The sequence below is a fragment of the Diplotaxodon limnothrissa genome, linkage group LG13 (assembly GCF_057381915.1).
Source record: "Diplotaxodon limnothrissa isolate DT_005_m linkage group LG13, D_limnothrissa_male_GT1.1, whole genome shotgun sequence".
Classification (NCBI taxonomy): Eukaryota; Metazoa; Chordata; class Actinopteri; order Cichliformes; family Cichlidae; genus Diplotaxodon; species Diplotaxodon limnothrissa.
In genome coordinates, this window is record NC_140608.1 from 32,725,238 (window position 1) to 32,746,852 (window position 21,615).

Consider the following 21,615-nt stretch of genomic DNA (forward strand, 5'->3'; position numbering starts at 1 on the left):
TGTGGAACTTCAACGCACTTCTGCTCTCCCCCATATTCCATCTTCACAAGCATATCCTGTGCGGAGATTGAATAAAAATTAGTTGACACTAATTAATGGCACAAATAATCCAGTAAACAATTGCAGCACAGTAAAAAAAAAAAGGAATCCTCTTTGAGCCATTACTTGTGTAAAGTATTTTCCCAAAAGACAAGGACGCAGGCAACAGGTAATACTGAACTAAATGTAAAACCTCAACCTTTTTCATTTTTACCTAAACCGTGTGCACAAAACTCTGGAGGGATCTATGCTAACGTAGAACCCAGTCAGGACGTCAGCTACTGCTGTTTGCTCGTGTTTTTTTTATTTTATTTATTTATTTATTTTTATGGGCGATCGTTTTCAGGCTTCAAGCAGCACCATTATACCAACATTTCACATTCTACACATTGTTTTAAGCGTATTTGACCAAAAGTTTGACTGAAAATTCACATGCAAGCTTTTTTTCAAGGCTGTGGTATTTGCCCGCAAACAATACCTTTCAGCTAGCTAAAACAGAATATTATGCTATCAGCGAGCAACATGGCTAATGCCTTTCACACAGCTTTGTCTCAACTCCAAAGAGCCACAGAAGTAAAAGCTCATAATAATAATTGAAACAATCTTTGAAAAAATGACTTACCAAGTATGGCAAACAACTCAAATATGTAGAGCAAAATGTTCTGAAACGGCTTCACTTCAGCTTCGATTGGAGCCGTGCTGGGGGCGGAGTCTGTGAATTTACTCTATTGGTGTCATAGCCCCTGTAGGAGTTCAGAGTTAAGAGGTCAAGAGTTAATGTTTCCATTGTAACACCTCCAGATTTGACATAGAAACACTCATTTTTAACACTCGATTTTAACTACTATCATTTTACACCTCAGAGTTACATTAAAAGAATGTGACTCTGCTTAGAGTAAAATTAACTCTACTTTTGCAAGAAGACTATTAACACCAAAACATTTAACACTTTTGAATTTGCTGTGCACGTGCTACAATACGAGCTAACCTCCAATTCTCAAAACCTTTCAAACTTCACAGAGGCACATGCCAGGGATTTCCTCTCAGCCCCCTGCTTTTTGATCTGGCCATAGAACCCCTTGCCGTTGCGTTTCACAGTTGCACAGAGGTACACGGTGTTACGATATTACTTCAGGGAGCAGACATGACACCGTCTTTTAGGTTTTGCCATCACTTTTTATTATGCGCTCAACACCACCCTCCTGTGGCTTCCATGTGAACTGCACCTTAAACAACAACTGTTCAGCATATCATGACATCCCCCCTTTTTTTTTTTTTTTTTTTAACAACAGGTGCAAACAACAAAGTAACTCACAGCACGAACCAAGGCCCATGACCAGTGAAAAATTCTAAAATTCACAGATCTGGTTCATTTTCTCACTGCACAAATTATATATAAAGCAATAAATAACCTGCTTCCTGACAATATTCTAAAAATGTTTTCTAAAAGGGAACAGGGATACAATTTGAGGGGGGAATTAAATTTAAAACATCCTCGTATCCGTACAACATTAAAAAGTTTTTGCATCTCTGTGTGTGGAGTGAAGCTGTGGAACAGGCTAAGTAAAGATACGAAGCAATGTCCAAGCATGGCGCAGTTTAAAAAGCAGTTTAAGGATATGGTTTTTACAGGGTACAGGGAAAAGGTAGAGATTTGATAGGGTGTTCTTGTCTAATATTTTCATGTGTGTGCGGGTGCACGGGTATGTTGGTATGGGTGTGTGTATGTATATATATATATATATATATATATATATATATATATATATATATATATATATATATATTTTTGTAGGTTGTGTATCCTTGAGGTGTTAATGGGGTTATTGAAAATGTGTATATGTGCGTATGTGTATATACGTATGTATGGATAGATAGAAACATATATGCATATATATATAAAAAAATAAATAAAAATTACAAATAACATATAATGTAATTGCAATGAGGTATTTCTGTAGTCTATTGATACTAGATAGTGGAAAAGGGGTGGGATTAAATAAGCTTATGCTTCTTCCTGCTCCTTTTTGAACATGAACGTTATTTGGAGTTGTGGTTGCTCGTTTTCCTTTTGTTTTGCTTTGTTCATTTGTCTCTTTTAATTCTATTTTGTTGTACTTTTTCAACATGTTCAAAATAAATATTCAACCAATCAATCAATCAAAAAAAGAAAGGGAGAAAGAAATGCTTCTTGGCATACTCACATTTCTGTCTTGTGAACATATTTTTTCTTCCCATGTTTTTTTTTTTTTTTTTAAGTCAAAGCATATACTCAAAACATAATGTTCATTTTATTTCTCAATAAGCCTTCTGGGCTTAGAAGCAATATGTCCATTCGCTGTTTTGGGTGGGGAACTTGGAAACTCTGTAGGAATGACATTTTTACTTTGCATGTCCATCTCACTTTGTCCCTGTGTTTTATCACACTCATTTTGCTGTGTCACATTTTGATTGTCCCTTGACTGCCTTAGAAACTTTCTGTTCCTTCTATATGTCTGTCCATCAGGCATCTGAACGACATAAGATCTTGGATGTTCACATAAACCTGTCACCTGAGCTGGATTCCATGCACCCTGTTGCCACATTCTGACAGTGTCACCAACCTGCAGTTGCTGAAGTGCTTTGGTTCCTTGGTTAAAGTATTCTCTCTGTTTCTGTTGTCTTGTTTCCAACAATTGCTGCACTGTCTTAGTGACCATTTGGGGTTTCAATCTTTGCGATGTTGTTCGAAGTCTTGTCTTTATGCGTCGACCCATTAGCAGCTGGGCTGGTGATGCTCCAATGTCCTCCAACGGTGTACTCCTCAGATTCATTAATGATAGATACGGGTGTAGATACGAGTTTCACTGTTTGTACTCCTCTCTCTGCCATTCCGTTTGACTGTGTGTGGTGGGGGCTCATAGTGTTGTGCCAAAACTCTCACTCTTTTGCAAAGTCTTGGAATTCACGGGAGCTGAACTGTGGTCCGTTGTCTGAAATCACTGTTTCAGGAATTCTGTGTCTGGCAAATTGTGGCTTAAGATGAGTGATAACTGTTGCACTTCTTGTGTCCGACTTCAGCCACTCAACCTCAATGAACTTGGAATAGTAATCCACTAAGAGGATATATTCCTGCTGGTCAAAGGTAAATAGGTCCACACCTATCTTCTGCCAGGGTCTTTCTGGAACACTATGTGGATGTAGTGGCTCTTTGTTCTGTCATTTCTGGTGAGTACTGCACACATCACAGCAGTTCACCATCTCTGTGATACTCTGTGACATTCCAGGCCAAAAGAGTGCTTCTCTTGCTCTGTGTCTGCAGCTTTCAATACCCAAGTGACCCTCGTGAATGCGCTTTAGCATTTCTGCTCTCAGTGCTGCAGGAACAATAAGCTGCTCTCCTTTGAACAGAACTCCATCCACTACTGAAATTTGTTCCCTGTAATTCCAATACGCTTGGATTTCTGTTGCAGCTTGGTTTCTTGCTTCTGGCCATCCATCCAAAACTGTCTCTGTAAGTTTAGTCAGTGTCATATCATTCCTTGTTTCCTTTCTGAATTCCTCTAGTTTTGCACTTGTCACAGGTAAGTTTGAAATTACCATGTGCACTTGGTCTTCTATCTCTTTTTTTTTTCTTTTCTTTTCTTTTTGCCTGTCCCGTTTGGCTCTTTTGCCATCAGAATTATTGTCTAAAGGCGAAGAAAGATGCCCAACGGATTTACTTTACCAAATGGACCATCCCAGCCTTGCCGTAATGGTCCATTTGATTCACCTTTTATTGTTTATTTTATTTTAACTTGCTGAATACGGGACAGACTTGACTGGGGGAAAGAAGGGGAGAAAGAAAGAGGGAAAGAGAAACAGCTGAGAAGAGGGACGGGGGAGAAGGGCAAAAGACAAAAACCAACAGAATGTGCAGAAAAAAAATGCATATATCAATCACCTGGATCACCTGCTGAGAAAGAAAAAAGAGAACAAGCAGAAGAGAACAAGAGTAATAGAATAAACAACATCACAATGATATATGGGAATATGACAGTAAATACTAAATATTAAACATTATTGTGCAGCACATAAGATCAACAGAACACAGTGTGCTTTGAGGTAGGAGCCAAAAAGGGTGTAGTTTGTGGGTGTGATCACCCGTGTGTACACCTGTGAGCATGGACACGCTTGTTTTTTGTTTTTTAAAAGGTTCCTTCATGTAATGATCTGCTAGAGGGTGTGGGGGGTCCACAGCCCCGTCCTCCAGGGCATGAAGCAGGTATGGAGGAGATCAAAACTCCAGACATCCAGAGGCCCCCAGAACACAAGAGACCAAGGAAGACAAACAGAGGGGCAGCCGCGCCACTGTCCCAGAAAGAGCTGAGGAGAGTCCCAGATGAGGGCTCACTCAGCAGCCGCGGAGCAGAAGCCAGGGAGAGTTGCAGTGACGCGCCCGTGAGCTCCGCCGGCAGCCAGCTGTGCCTGAGTGACCGAGCCCCAGGCCGAGAGGCCGGGGGCACCCCACCTCCGAAGTGGCCCGAGCGAGCCCCAGGCTCCAGGCCCCGATAAGCGGCCGCCAAGGAGTGAGCCGGTGTGTACCTGGACGCCCACCCCCAGACACAAAGAACCACCAACGCACCGATGTCTGAGGGAGTCCGCCACTGGCAGGGGAAGTGGTGGGTGGAGATAGGCCTCCAAACCTTGGAGGGCCTGAGATGTCCCCAGAGAGGTGGCGTCTGATACCCAACCTGACATATAGACACAGACATACAGGCACACACAGACACAAACATCCATTCCCACCCTCATGCTCTCATATGCACTCACTCCACACTCAACCAACGTGGAGACAGACATAAAGAGACGCTGTACACACGATCACACTCCCCAAGCGTACTCTACGAACCGGGTCTAGGTACCCTTGCCCCTGGAGGGGGAAACTGCACCCAGACCCAGGTGGTGACCGCCCGACTACGCAGCAGCAGGGAGGCCCCACACTCCAGACCCCAGTCGGACGGCCAACTCCTCCTCCTAGCCCCCCGCTCCAGCAGGCCGCAGAGAATGGGGGTGAGAGAAGACTCCAAACCTCCCTCCACCCGCTCATTGTAGTGTTGATGCTTGTGTGTTCTAAGGTGCATTTAAAACCCAGGAGGGCATGGAGCTACCTGCCAGAGAGCAGCAGGTAAGCGCATGGTCCCTCCTGCTAGCCCTCAATGTCTACGTGTATTCAAAATTGAGAGGTGGGCAACGACGCCAGGGGTGAGGTGTACACCCTGATGGTCTATTGGAGTCCGTGTAGCGTGCCCACCCCCAAGATCCTATATGTATGTGTAATGAGAGTGTGAGTAATGTGAATGTCTAAGTTGTGGGATAAAATTGAGGCAGAGGCAGCCAGAAGGGGACAGAGGGGGGGTAGCCTCCTCTGCACCCTGATGACATACCCCTACTCCAAGGTCCTGCATGTGTGGGTGGTTGTGGTGGAGCGGGAAGAGGGAGGCAGCTGGAGATGGGGAGTGAAGGAAGGGAGGGGCAAGTGACCCCTCCCTGGGGCCAGCTCCCCCGCTGACCCCAGTAGGCACCCCCATACTCCGCGACCCGCCAGGGAAAGGGGGCCCAGGCCCATCCAGACCGGGGCCCAGTGCAGCAGCGCTTCCCGGCCCCACAGAGCCCGGGACAGTCCACCCAACCCCACCACAGAGAAAACTGCACCCACCCCACCATCCACTCATCTTCCAGACTACATAAGACAATAGACGCCCAGGCTGAGATCTTCCTCCACCTCTCCTGTATCTCCCCCTCCTGCAGAGAGAGTTCCTGAAGAGCGGAAAGCTCCTGCAAGATGTGACAATCTCCCCCACCAGTTGAAGAGCCCCCCAGGTGGCTCGACGCACCGGCGGCACCCTGCGCCAGGGCTGGGCCCCCATGCACCCACCCGCCCACAACCCCGGCAACACACCAACCAGGACCCAAGGTCCCGAGGCCCGGCCAGGGCCCCAGCCCAGAGACGGAGCGCCCCCAGAACCTCACGCCCATCCCGGACCCACCCAGGGCCAGCCAGGCTACCAGGTCAGTAACCCACGTCCGTCAGCACAGACCCTCCCCTAGCCCCGCTGCACGCAGCCGCGAGGAAACAGTCACCTGAGAGCCAACAGAGCCCCTAACCGGACATGACCGCTACCCCGGGTTGAGCCCCCCAAGGAAGATGCCTCCGGGGAACCCCCCGACGCCCTAAGCCTGTCCCTACCCCCACACCAATCACAACAGTGAAGGCGGGACCAAACTATGACCCCCCACCCCCACTAGGTGATGGAGCTGATCAAAGGAGCCCAGAGCAATTGATCTGATGTGGTGGCAGAGGCTGTATCAAGGCTAATGTAATCTAATAGATAATTTCTATATTGGTTAGAATTAAGATTATTTTTATTTTTCCAGTTCATGAGGACTGTTTTCTTGGCTATGCATAGGGCAGTGAAAACCATATGGGCGATATTCTTTTCTGAAGTGACATTATCTAAGCTGCCCAACAAACACACTAAGGGGGAAGTTGGAATGTTACATTTCAGACACTTTGATAAGTCTTCACATATCTCGCGCCAAAACTTCTGAACTGGTGGACAGAACCAAAGAGCGTGGATATAATTGTCCGGTGAATTGGTTTGGCAGTGTGAGCAGTTGTTGGTAGACGTAAAGCCCATCTTGAACATCCGATGACCTGTATAGTGCACTCTATGTAATATTTTGTATTGAATTAATTGAAGACTGGGATTTCTAATTAGATGAACTGAGACTTTCTAATTAGAAAAAAAAAAAAAAAAACTAAACTGAGTCTTTCTAATTAGATGAACTAATGATCTGAGACCAGAAGTTTAGGTCTAAGTTAACTGATAAATCCGCTTCCCATTTTGCAATAGGAAGTGATATTGATTCATCTGTTTTAGAAAGCATTCTGTATATTTTGGATAGTAATTTGGGGGTTTTAAGAGTAAGAAATTGAACCACACTTGGTGGTGTTTGTAGTTAAACTTGACCCGGTTTAAATTTCTTTTTTACTATGGATTTAATTTGTTGATATTCTAAAAATCTTTTCTTGTTGATCCCATATTGTGTAACTAGTCCGTCAAATGGAATAAATTCTGTTCCTTCTAGTATATGTTCTAAATATTTGATTCCTTTACCACTCCAATCTGAAAAGTTTATCATATTATTGTTTTGTAATATGTCAGGGTTGTTCCAGATAGGTGTACGTTTGCATGGGATTAATGAAGACGCCGTCAATTTTAGAAACTCCCACCATGCTGTCAGAGAAGAGCTGATGTTGATGCTTTTAAAGCATTCATGTCGTTGGATGTTTGAGCTGATAAATGGTAGGTCTGAGATCTCTAGATTATTGCAAAGTGCTTGTTCTACATCTAGCCAAGGTTCATCTAAGAGGGTATGTTTTAGCCATCCTGAGATAAACTGAAGCCTGTTGGCTAAGAAGTAGTGCTGAAAGTTAGGCAGTTCTAATCCTCCTCTATCCTTGGTCTTTTGTAGTGTTTTTAAGCTTATACGTGGGGGTTTATTTTTCCAAAGGAATTTGGACATACATGAATCTAGAGATCTGAACCAATCTTGTGGCGGTTTAGTTGGGATCATTGAGAATAAATAATTTATTTTTGGTAAAACCATCATTTTTATAGCGGCAACCCTTCCCATGAGTGATATGGGTAGACATTTCCATCTAGCCAGATCATCTTCTACCTTCTTTAAAAGTGGGATATGGTTTAATTTAGTTAGATCTGCAAGCTTGGGAGAAACATTAATACCTAAATATTTTATATTTCCCGATTGCAGTGGTTTAGAAGAGGAATTATGGAGGGAGCAATTAATCGGAAGGACTGTAGATTTTGACCAGTTAATTGAGTAATCTGATATTCTTGTAAAAAGAGGTTATCAATTCAATTACCCCAGAGATATTAGTTTGTGAATTTTGGAGAAAGAGTAACACATCATCCGCATAAAGGCTGATTTTATGTTCCACGTTCTTGCATTTTATGCCCTTAATTACTGAATTCTGTCTAATTGCTGCTGCTAGTGGTTCAATAAAAATTGCAAACAGTGAAGGGGAGAGTGGGCATCCCTGCCTGGTGCCCCTCAAGAGACAGAAGCTGGAGGATGTCTGGTCATTTGTTCTAACACAAGCTGTTGGGGAATTATATAATATTTTTAACCAGTTAATGAAAGAGGATCCAAAACCAAATTTGTGTAAAGTTGCAAATAGAAATTTCCAGTTAACTCTGTCAAATGCTTTTTCTGCGTCTAAAGAGAATATTGTAGTTTCTAGGTTTTTACTGTATGAGTAGTCTATCAAATTAAGTAATCTACGTGTATTTGTTGATGAGTGCCTACCTTTTATGAAACCAGTTTGGCCAGGATGAATTAAGAGGGGGGTTATTTTCTCCAGTCTCTTTGAGAGAGCTTTGCAGATTATTTTAAGGTCTACATTTACAAGGGATATTGGACGATAGCTTGAGGGATATACAGGGTCTTTGCCTGGTTTTAGCAGGAGATTAATGTTTGCAGAATTCATATTTGATGGAAGTCTGCACTTTTCTTTGATTTCTAACAACGTTCTGTAAAAAACTGGTGCTAGAATCGACCAGAATTCTTTGTAGAATTCTACAGGAAAGCCGTCTGGACCTGGAGCCTTATTATTGGGCATACTTATCAGGGCTTCCTGGAGTTCACCTGGTGTCAGTGGTGAATCCAGTGCCATTGCTTGAGTGTCCAATAATTTTGGAAGAGTTATGTTGTCTAAAAACTGATCAATTTCTTTTTTAGATGGGTTTATTTGTGGTGAATACAACGTTTTTGTCACGGCTGGCGGAGAGCCGTGTGGAGTGGAGGAAAAGGAGGGCCCAAAATGCAGCAAACTGATGATACGAGTGACGTTTATTTACAGGGTGGTAGTGGCAAAAACAGGCAATGAACCATGAGTAATTACAAACGGAAACCTAAACTGGGAGAAACTAAGTGACAAACCTGGGACCATACAAAAGGGGTGCGGGGCAGAGAGACGCAGAGACAGGAACACCATAGAACGCAGATGAATGTAGATTAACGCAGTGATACATGGATGAACGCAGACGAGCCGACGAGGAGCACAGGCAGACACCAACTATAAATACACACACCAGGTAATGAGGAAATGGCACACAGGAGGGGACACAGCTGGAACTAATGGGCATAACGAGACACAGACCTACAAAGTAAAACAGGAAATCTAGAACCCAAACCGGACACAAGGGCGGAGGACACAGAATAACTAGAACAGAGGGAAATAATCACAAAACACAAAACGCTGGGTCAACGACCCAGGACCATGACAGTTTTATAGAAATCCCTGAAAATGTTGTTTATTTGTATCGGTTCATATAATGTGTTCCCAGATGAATCTTGAACAGCACATATAGTTGTTTTTTCTTTATTTATTTTTAGCTGGTTTGCTAGAAATTGACCGGATTTATTACCATGTTCATAATTTTGTAGGCGTAGTCTTTGTACTAAGAATTTTGTTCTTTTATCAATTATCTCATTTAATTCTAGTTTTGTTTTGCGTATTTTGTTCAATGTTTCCTGATCTTGGTGGGACGCGTAGGCTTCTTCTAGTGATTTGATGGTTTTTTCTAATTCCTGAATATTTTTGTTTTCTTTTTTCTTTTTATGTGATGAGAAAGAAATTATTTTACCTCTCATCACAGCTTTCCCTGCTTCCCATAGAACAGAAGCTGATGTTTCGGGAGTGTCATTATAGTCCAAATATGAAGTCCACTCTTTTTTAAAATATTTGATAAAGTCTTCATCTTTAAGCAATGATATATTAAATCTCCAGTTTTTACTTGGTGTAGTATTATTCTTGTGCATTAGTGTTAAAGATACAGGAGCATGATCGCTGACAGCTATAGGATGAATCTCAGTGTCTGAAATGTCGTTCAGCAGTGAGCTGCTGACCAAAAAATAATCCAGACGAGAGTAGGAGTGATGGACATGTGAGAAAAAAGTATATTCCTTACTGGTGGGGTGAAGGGAGCGCCATGCATCGCAAAGACCAAAGTCACTCATATACTGTTTGATTATATTTGTGGACTGCCAATTACGCTGGTCTTCTATCTCATTATCAGATGAGCTGGTCACTGGCAAATATGCTCTGGATAATGTGTCTACGATGTACATTTCACTTCCTGGCTTGTACTGTACTTGTACCTGATATTTTTGCAGTCTCATTAGGAGTCTCTGTATTCTTGCTGGAGCACTGCTCAATGGCTTTTTCATTATCACTTCTAGTGGTTTGTGATCTGACTCCACGTTCACTTCTCTTCCATATACATACTGATGGAAACGCTCTGCACCAAACACAATCGCCAACATTTCTTTTTCTATTTGTGCATAACGCTGTTCAGTCTCTGTTAATGAGCATGATGCATAAGCAACTGTATTGCCCTCTTGTAGTAAGACAGCATCGAGTCCACTTTTAGAAGCATCGACAGATAGTGTTACTGGAAGCTGTACATCATAGTATCTGAGCACAGGAGCTTCAGTAAGAATTGTTTTCAATTTCTTGAACACGTGCTGATGCTCACCTTCCCACTGCCATGCAGCATCATCTCTGGTAAGGCCACGTAATGGCTCTGTGTGTTGTGACATGTTTGGAATGAACTTTGCTAGGTATGTCACCATACCCAGAAATCGCTCCACATCTTTTTTGCACTTTGGTGTAGGCATTTTTTTACTGCCTCTATCTTGCTCTGATCTGGTTTCAAACCATCTGCTGAGAAGATGTGACCAAGGTATTTAATTTCCTCCAGGCCTACCTTGCATAAACTTCTCTTCCTTCTCCCAGGAAGAGAAGTTGATGATGGAAGAGATCACTTCCCTTGCATCCATTCACTTGCATCCATGTTGCACACAAACGCTGTCTCAGCAAAACCTGTAATATCATCTAAGACTACCCCAGGTAGAGCACCGCTTTCCCCTCCTGAGATGCCTGACGGTTTGCCAGAATCTGTTCGAGGCAGTCCGAAAGTCTTTTTCCATGGCCTCTCTGAACTCCTCCCACACCCGAGTTTTTGCTTCAGCTACTGCCCGAGCCTGTCGGTACCTGTCAGCTGCCTCCAAAGTCCCACAGGCTTCCTTCACCTCTGGTGTCCACCATTTGGTTCCGGGGTTACCACCACAACAGGCACCAACCAATTTGTGGCCGCAGCTCAATGCAGCAGCTTCGGCAATGGAGATGCTAAACATGGTCCATTCGGACTCAATGTCCCCAGTCTCCCTTGGAATGCTGTTGAAGCTCTGCCGGAGGTGGGTTAATGTAGTTAGTACCTAATGTACACAGATAGCATTCTGTTATGTGTGGGGTTTTTTTTTTATTAATTATGACCTGGCCTGCTCAGAACCCAAATCTCAACATTATTAAAGCAGTACGGAATAATCTCAATGGGAACAAAAGATGGTTAGCGGGAACAGCAGGAACAAATCAGGAATAACAAGACATGGGAGATTAAACTTAGAACAAGGTACAAACAACTAAAGGCTATAAAAATAAAGGTAGAAATAACACCAAGACAAAGATTGGATCACAACAAGGAACAGAGCAGACCATGTTTTTGGTGTGGAAAATCAGAATTTCAGGCCAACTTTTCAACAACACAAGTGATTATAGAAGGTAGTGCACTTGTGGAGAATACAAAATTGCTTATGACGGGCAACCAAATAGAGCAGGGTTAAAAATGCTGATTAGGATGAGCCGGCAAGGATATCAAAACTAAATAAGCAGAAGAATGAGGCCAGAGGCTAGACTTGTATTGTGTACAGGGCTGACAGCCTTAAATGGAAAAGTCTGCCTTTACTATACATTACACCAAAAGTGTGATATTCTGCACCACATGATACTTGTCTAGTTGTAGGGAAAACAATCACACTACTCTGTCAAGCCATTAATAACTGTTCGTGAGTCACTTTGTGTGTGTGTGTGTGTGTGTGTGTGTGTGTGTGTGTGTGTGTGTGTGTGTGTGTGTGTGTGTGTGGGCTCCAGGGTGTTAATTTCCAGCGATGGGATGAGTCCTTGGCATCCCAGCGTGATTCATATTAAAAGTCAATTGGCCTTAAAATTTGGCCAGACCCCCAAAGTCTGCAGCAGTGAGGCATGACTGTCAACTAATGAGAGAGAAGTTCACAGTCATACTGGCTGAAATTGAATCTGACCAGAGAAGCCAATGGGCCAGAGACAGAGTGTCACAGCGACTGACCATTACACTGATGACAACTTTCCTGCTAACTGATCCATACTTGCCCACCCTGCTCCAGTACATTCTCCCCAGTGCTGGCGGCCAGTTGGTAGTGTGCTTCTGTATGTGTGTATGTCTACATGTGTTTCTGCATGCATGTGTGACACATTGAGATTGATGAAAACTTAAAGAACTCTTACATCTATAGCAACAATTTGCTAGGGATATGTACAAAGAGCAAAAACCTGTTTTGTCAGTAACCCCCTGGCCAGTAACATCAGCAAGTGCTATCAACGTATCCTTGCTCTTAATTTCTCGCCTTTGTGCCTGTCTGGTGAGGTATGTCAGTGCTGGCTGAGAAACAGAACGAGATGAAGCCAGGAAGGCAATCTCCCACCTGCTGGGCTGTGATTTCTGAACTATAATTACTGTGCACACAATTTGCTGCAGCGCGAAACTTTATCACTTAGGACCAGAGCATTCATTACTGGCTTGGAAACTTCTACAGTCTCCTTTCTAGACGTAACAGTTTTTCTCCTCTAACATTAATATATCTGGTTTATATATCTGTGAAAGAGCAATATCAGGCATTCACATTCAGAGGTTCTGTTTAAGTTCTGGGCTGATTAGATGAATGCCCATGAATAATTGTTTTGTTTTTCCTCATTTTGGTAACAATGCCTTACTGATTTGTTTTATTTTTTTCACTGATTTCTTTTAACAGTGTAGAGAGACACTCTCACAGATGTGAAGGTTTTTTAATGACGCTGGTATCCCATCTTTTTAAAAAGACATACTTACTTATATATACTTATACTTATAAGATTGCCAAACTTTAAGTCCTACTTAAACAGAGAAGAAAAAATGTATACATAATGGGAAGAAACAATTTATCTAGCAAATGTTACACACTAATATTAATGCATAAGATCTGTGAAATTAAGAGTAAAAGTGATTACATGTTACATTCTGGCCACTTGGTGGCAGTGAGACTAAAAACATGTCTTCCATTATCACTGAGATAGAAGACTAAAATATTTTACTGAACAATCAGCTGCAGATTGTTGCTGGACATATTGTTGCTGGGGGCTTTAATAAGACATGTTTGAAATCTGTACTCCTCAAATTCCACCAACACATGTACTACCAGGGGAATAGGACACTGGACCACAGTAACATCAAGCATCCCTACAGAACAACACCCCTCCCCCACCTCTCCCTGCTACTCATCCCTCCCTACATCTGCCTCAGGAAAAAAAACCTTCCAAGCACCTGGGCCATTAAAACATAGATGATGCTCTCCTCCAGCTACTGGACTGTTTTGATCTGTCAGACTGCTCCATCTTTCAACAGCAGGACCTGGAGACCTTCACTCACTCTGTCCTTTTCTACATTAAGTGCTCTGTATAGAATGTGACAGTGACAAAAACCATCAGAGTTTTTCTAACCGAAAACCTTGGATGACAAGTGAAGAACAGGTTCAGAATACATAACTCAGCCTTCAGACCGAGGGACAGTTCTCTGTACAGCACTGCCAGAGCTAGCCTGAGGAGGAGCAGGCCAAGGAGGCCTACAGGAGGTGGAGAGAGGGCTTGTGGAGAGGCATCCAGGCCCTCACCACCTGCAAAGGCCAGAGTCCCCCAACCTCTGTCTAGCAGAGAATATCAAGACCTTCTTTGCTTGGTCAGAGACCCATCCCAGAGACTGTGCTCAAATCCTCACCAGGCTGACTCATGCCACCATTGCCATCTGTCTGAAGGCCTCCACCATCATTCCTATTGCCAAAAAGGCTGGAATAGAAAGCCTTAATGACTTCGGATCTATAGCCCTCATATCTGTAGTCATGAAGTGTATCGAACGGATAGTGTCTCAGCAGAGACTGCCGACCTCCCTGTCTCGACCCCTACCAGTTTGCTTATACAGCAAATCGGTCCAGTGAGGGTGCCATCACCATTATCCTTCACTGAGCACTGAGACATCTGGAGAACAGGAAATACTACGTGATCATGCTCTTCATCCTTACCATCAAATCAGACCACCTCCACATACCCCCTGCTAGTGGTAGCAGCAGAACCCATCCTGCGACTGCAAGGTCTGGTTACTGGTTGTTACTGGTACTACTGCTACTGCACTGTCAACATAAGGCCCAACAGCTAATATGTCGTTTTTTTGATACAGTTTGTTGCATCTATGTCTAGTTTATATTTCTCTGAGCCTCTGAACATTTTTGCTGTTGTTCATACGTCTTTATCGGCCACTTCTTCCAACGAAACTCTTTTCCACAAGGTGCACAAGTACACAGGGAACGTAGAGGAGACGCTAGTTGCATTAAGAGGTTTGATTGGAAGAAGACAGATCAATCCAACTGTAACTACAGGGGTCCAACAAAGAATGGCCACGCATCATACTGATGTCTTCGGAAATTTATTTCTCTCTCTCTCTCACTCTTATTGTCTTCAGACACCGTGAAAACTGAAGAAACACAAAGTTTACAACATAAATGTTTTGAGCTTTTCAGTCTCTCATATCAGTGTCCATAAACAGTCTTGTGCAAGCAGAACAGAGAAAATGCACAATAATGGATATCACAAAAATGTCCTCTCATTACCACTGTAGAACACGTATGCAACATTATACAAACAATATACATGGAACCATACCGTGTGCGCCTCTTGGACCACATGCAGAATAACATTAACGCTGAGGCTGTAGATGCATCTGTAGCCACGTATCCATGCTAGCTCCACAATGCCGTGATTGTGCTCTCAACCAAACTCTGGTCATGTGACAATTACAAACTTTACCTCATACAAACTTTACAGCACTTTACATATTTAACAAACCCATATTTTGTAATCACATATTTTAGACATGTTTTTTAATTAATGTTACACTTTTATCATCTTATCTTGTAAATAAAAGAACTAAATTGAGCATGAATCTATCACAGAAACATGAAATAACCAACTTTATTTTAACTGTCTCAGGGACAGTTACACCAACTCTTGATAATAGTAGTAACAGTGAATCAATGCTATCATGTTATTATTATTTCATAAAAATGTCCCTCAAGCATGCACTATAAAATGACATTTTTGTGTTAACTGAAGCATCTATTTTACTTAAAGCACATTTAAGCAACAGAAGCTGATTCAATGTCCTTTAGAGGCAAGCTCATTTATATTCCAGGTCTTCAAAAATACTATCATGATCTAGCAGAATGATCACCTCAGTGGAGAGTACTGTTTAAATTACACTGGTTTATTCACGGGAGAAACGTCTGTCAGTGATATGTCCCAGTATTAAGTAAAGGGGGCATATCCAAATGAAGCCCGTGTTGCGGTCCTTATTGTTCTTCTGAATATCACGTGACCAAAGATAAACGAAGTCCTGATTCTCTTAAATGTCTCTGCTTCGTTCTCAATCTGAGCTGTAAAAAAAAAAAGGCAGAAATTAGTTTTTGTATGAGCTGGATCTGAGGTGATTCTGAGGATTATCATTGTAAGGACATTACAGGGAGTGCAGAATTATTAGGCAAGTTGTGTTTTTGAGGAATCATTTTATTATTGAACAACAACCATGTTCTCAATGAACCCAAAAAACTCATTAATATCAAAGCTGAATGTTTTTGGAAGTAGTTTTTAGTTTGTTTTTAGTTTTAGCTATTTTAGGGGGATATCTGTGTGTGCAGGTGACTATTACTGTGCATAATTATTAGGCAACTTAACAAAAAACAAATATATACCCATTTCAATTATTTATTTTTTACCAGTGAAACCAATATAACATCTCCACATTCACAAATTTACATCTCTGACATTCAAAAACAAAACAAAAACAAATCAGCGACCAATATAGCCACCTTTCTTTGCAAGGACACTCAAAAGCCTGCCATCCATGGATTCTGTCAGTGTTTTGATCTGTTCACCATCAACATTGCGTGCAGCAGCAACCACAGCCTCCCAGACACTGTTCAGAGAGGTGTACTGTTTTCCCTCCTTGTAAATCTCACATTTGATGATGGACCACAGGTTCTCAATGGGGTTCAGATCAGGTGAACAAGGAGGCCATGTCATTAGTTTTTCTTCTTTTATACCCTTTCTTGCCAGCCACGCTGTGGAGTACTTGGACGCGTGTGATGGAGCATTGTCCTGCATGAAAATCATGTTTTTCTTGAAGGATGCAGACTTCTTCCTGTACCACTGCTTGAAGAAGGTGTCTTCCAGAAACTGGCAGTAGGACTGGGAGTTGAGCTTGACTCCATCCTCAACCCGAAAAGGCCCCACAAGCTCATCTTTGATGATACCAGCCCAAACCAGTACTCCACCTCCACCTTGCTGGCGTCTGAGTGGGACTGGAGCTCTCTGCCCTTTACCAATCCAGCCACGGGCCCATCCATCTGGCCCATCAAGACTCACTCTCATTTCATCAGTCCATAAAACCTTAGAAAAACCAGTCTTGAGATATTTCTTGGCCCAGTCTTGACGTTTCAGCTTGTGTGTCTTGTTCAGTGGTGGTTGTCTTTCAGCCTTTCTTACCTTGGCCATGTCTCTGAGTATTGCACACCTTGTGCTTTTGGGCACTCCAGTGATGTTGCAGCTCTGAAATATGGCCAAACTGGTGGCAAGTGGCATCTTGGCAGCTGCACGCTTGACTTTTCTCAGTTCATGGGCAGTTATTTGGCGCCGTGGTTTTTCCACACGCTTCTTGCGACCCTGTTGACTATTTTGAATGAAACGCTTGATTGTTCGATGATCACGCTTCAGAAGCTTTGCAATTTTGAGACTGCTGCATCCCTCTGCAAGATATCTCACTATTTTTGACTTTTCTGAGCCTGTCAAGTCCTTCTTTTGACCCATTTTGCCAAAGGAAAGGACGTTGCCTAATAATTATGCACACCTGATATAGGGTGTTGATGTCATTAGACCACACCCCTTCTCATTACAGAGATGCACATCACCTAATATGCTTAATTGGTAGTAGGCTTTTGAGCCTATACAGCTTGGAGTAAGACAACATGCATGAAGAGGATGATGTGGACAAAATACTCATTTGCCTAATAATTCTGCACTCCCTGTATGGAGCCACCACAACGGTCAAAAATATCAGCAGTTAGGGAGCATTTTGACATGCTATTGTCCAATAATAACATAACGCGCATTCGTGTGTATTTACATTATACAGGACTTCACATGGGTATTCTGCAAATGACACACCTTTACGTTTAGGTATCCACTGGTATGTAGCCCACATGATTATCAAACCATGTATGTAATCAGAACGATGCCACCTTGAAACGAAACCGAAAAAAATATTGAAACCGAAAAAAAATATTGTAACTGAAATAAATGTACTGAAAAAGCTTGTATTGAAACCGGGAAAAAAAAATTGATAGTGAAAAACAATTAATTGAAACTGTAATTTTTTTGTTTTCGCTTACAATTTTTTTTTTCAGTTTCAATCCACTTTTCGGTTTCACTCTGCTGGCACTGTTTTGGCGTACGGGGGCGCGCTGGGGGGGGGCGGGGATTCCGACCCGCATGTACTTGCATATGCTGACCAATGACTGTAGAAAAGCAGGGTGAAGCTGACCCCCCACCCACTAGAAACGTAAAGGCAAATAGGCGGAGCGGTTAGTGCTACGTTTGTGCAGATTTGTGCAGGTAAAATTAGCGTTTGTGCTGCTACGGTTTTTGAGATATTAAACATTATTTTATAGGTCATTCAAAGGTCACCATCCCCCCAGACTGCTCCAAAACGGGCCAAAATGGTCTACTGTTTAGTGCTACGTTTGTGCTGATTTGTGCAGGTAAAATTAGCGTTTGTGCTGCTATGATTTGAGATATCCTGTTATGGTTTACTGCTGAAAAATGTCTTTTTCAAATGACCTTTCACTTTGTGTGTTCACTTGTTCAATAAAGTTCTGTTAAAAAAACCCTCTTGTTGTATTTAATTAGCTAAATTTGTAATGAGTGTATTTTTTTTTAACTTCAATTTCTTTACTTCAATCACTTTTTGTTCATAAAACCACGATGCAAATGCTTGAGTATTTTTTTTTTTTTTTAGAGTGGATTAAAAAAACTTTATTGAAAACTACATTTGAACATTTTACACTCCCATGAACACTTTTTGAGAAACGAACAAGCTAGCAGTCTTTTGCATCAAATACACATTTTCTGGCAGAAAAAACTATTATTTGGCATTACTGTGTCTGAAGGATTCTTAGAACAGCGTTCATCTGATTTCTGAACAAGGTAAGCTTACATTTAAAATACTGAGGTTTTAGTTACTGAGTTAATACATGATATAGCTAACTGTCTGGATCAAAAGGATTTTTTTTCAATGTTAAACATTTTCAAAAATGTCCAAGAAAAAAGTTTCTAAAGCACTTTAAAACATGTAGTACACTGGACTAAAGTGCTGTACAGTACATGGGTTAAATACTCAGACTCAATTTAATAAACTCACAAATTCAATAGCTCCATCTTAAAAACAATAATTCCACAAAATATGAAAGTGTAGATTGGTGGAGAACTTGGGGGAGGGGTTGCTCCTGGCTGTATATATAGTTCAGAAATCACATTTTGCTCCATCATAATCAGTGTGTTTTTTTTTTTAGATGTCTCGAAAGCCATCTGTAGACAAGGTTTCCATTTTTGCAGTTCTTTGCAATTCAAAAGAGGCCATAGTCCAAAATGGCAAAATAGCCACTCCAGCTGCATCAGTCTGGAAAGAGCTGAGTCAGCAGCTAGAAGACAAGATGTTAGCAAAGGCCCTGTACACTTTTGTGAAGCTAAATAGACACAACATCTGGTCAGCTTTGGAAATCAGTGATCAGGAAAGTAATAGTGAAGGAGAGTTAGATTCACATTGCATTTCTCCTGGACAAGAAAACTGTCAAGCTTTTGAACTAGAAGTCCCTTTTGAGGACTGGGTTAAATTTATTCCTGAAAAGGTTGAATACAATGACAAGTTTTCTCCTACCCAAAAAAGGGAATACACAATTTTGAAACCTGGCACTTGGACTCATATCATCAACGATCTTATATGGAAGAAGATCAAAAATACATGTACACTTGTGTTCCGTAGAGCAAAGGTCCATCCAACTGTCAACAATAATTATCTGGACATCAGAGGCGATTGTAAGGAGTGTCATGGCCAGTTAGAAATGTCATGTGACAGACAGCCAGCAATTAATAGTCCAATGGTGCTCCAGTGTTTCATGAGAAATACAGATTTCTCCCTGCACACTGGCCACTCCAAGCGGTTCATGTCTGGAAACCTGCGTGAACAGATCGCTAAAGAGCTGTGTGAGGGCAGAATGGAACCGGCTGTATGGAGGTCAGCGAGGGCAGCAGATCTGATGGATGTTGGAGATCCTGAGCCAAGCCACCTTCCAAATTTGGCCACTCTGCGAAAAGCCAAACAAGAGAGAAAAGACTTGTAATTAGGAGATAAGGACCCCATTGCATCTCTGCAATTGTTAAAATATAGTGTTCCTCACAGTGGTAGCATCCGAGATATTGGACTGGACAGGTTTTTCTGTCACTACTGGAGTCAAACACAGATGCATGTTTATAAGACATTGTCAAAAAAATCTCCCCCAACTGTGTGTTTTGATGCAACTGGTTCAGTTGTGAAAAAACTGCTGAGACCAAATGGCAAATCTGGCCATATCTTCCTTTATCAAGGTATTCTGAAAGAAAACAATTGCCCCAGTGTCCCAGTGGTGCAAATGCTGTCAGAGAAACATGATGTTAATGCCATCGCAAACTGGTTGACAGAATGGATTCGTGCAGGTGCACCTGTGCCAAAGGAAGCTGTGAGTGACTTTTCTCTGGCAATTCTGGGAGCTCTGGTCAAGGCTTTCACTCCTCATCCTGATCTGAAGTCCTACCTTAATGAATGCTTTCATGCCCTTCTTGGAACCCAGTCTGCCAAACTCCCCCTTGTTATATCAGGGTTGATGTTGCGCACTGCATCAAGATGATATGCCAGTGGGACTGCCTGAAGAAGAAAACACATCGCGTTAAAGATTTCTTTGTCAGGTCATTAGCAAAACTTCTTCAGTCTCAATGTTTGGACCATGCAAAACAGCTCCTACGTGCTATCACTGTTGTGGCCCTCAGTGAGGCAGAAGGTGATGACAGTTCTGGAGCCCCTCTTCCTTCAGAAAGGTGTAAGAAATACTTGAAAGCCCAAATTGCTCAAGACTCCATCATCATTCCAGATGAACAGACAGAGGAAAGTGAGAGAGCGGATTCAGTGGATGAGATCCAGACTGACCTACGACAGTGGGTAACAGAAATATGTGAGGAGAGCAGGTCACCTGCTGCAGCAAACGGGGATAGAGATAATATTCACTTTCTCCCTGAGATTATTCCTCATATAATAAGACTGGCAAGTTACTTGCCACTCTGGACAGGAATAATGGTCCCTCTCTTCCAAAGCACCAGCATCACAGCAAGTTCAGCCACTGTTGAAGCTGAGTTCAAAAACATAAAACATGGCCTTTTCAAACATGACAACTTGCCTCTTCGAGTCAATTGCTTCATTGCTCGTCATCTTTCCTTCATCGAGGGAAATATGCGGATTTGTTCTGCAAAAGAAAAGGTCAAAGATGAGCCAACAGTGGGATCACTGAAAGTCACAGATGCCAATTCTGGATCCATGACGACTCACAATGCAGAAGACAAAATAAAAATGGATGCTCACCCGTTTGTGGGATCTGATGCTGCCACAAACATTCTTCCGGCTGATGGGGATGCAGTTGAGAACTGGAGGGGCCTAGCTGTTCCACCCAAAAAAAGAAAGATGACTTCCTACCTCTCTTCATGTACCGAATGGCTCCATGCAGATGAAACTTTTGGGGCCAAAAGAGTGAAAGTGGGATTATTAAAAAATGGAAACCTCCATCAGCCTATTAGATTAGGGGAATCGACAATCTCTGTGCTCAATACCTGTGCATTTGATGCATTTTTTCAGTGCTTATGTTGTGCCTTCTGTGACAGCTCCACATTTCAAAATGCTGTTCTGAAAGACAGTGAAAACCCAGTCCTGCAGCTGGTGAAAGCCATTGCCACAGATGGTGTGACCCAACAAACCTACAGAAGGAGAGCAGAGCTGCTTAGTGTAATGTTTGAAGCTGTCTCGTTGAGGTCTGCTGCGATCCAAATCGATGCTCAGTGCAATATCTCTGCTGTAATTGCTAAGACAATGAGGAACATCTCAAGTGTTTATTTTACCAAACACTGCTCTTCACAGCACTGCTACCTCAGCAAAGGGATGACAAGGGAAGTGCCATTTGTTTCTCCTGCTATCTCTGTCCTCAAAGAGTCTGGTATGG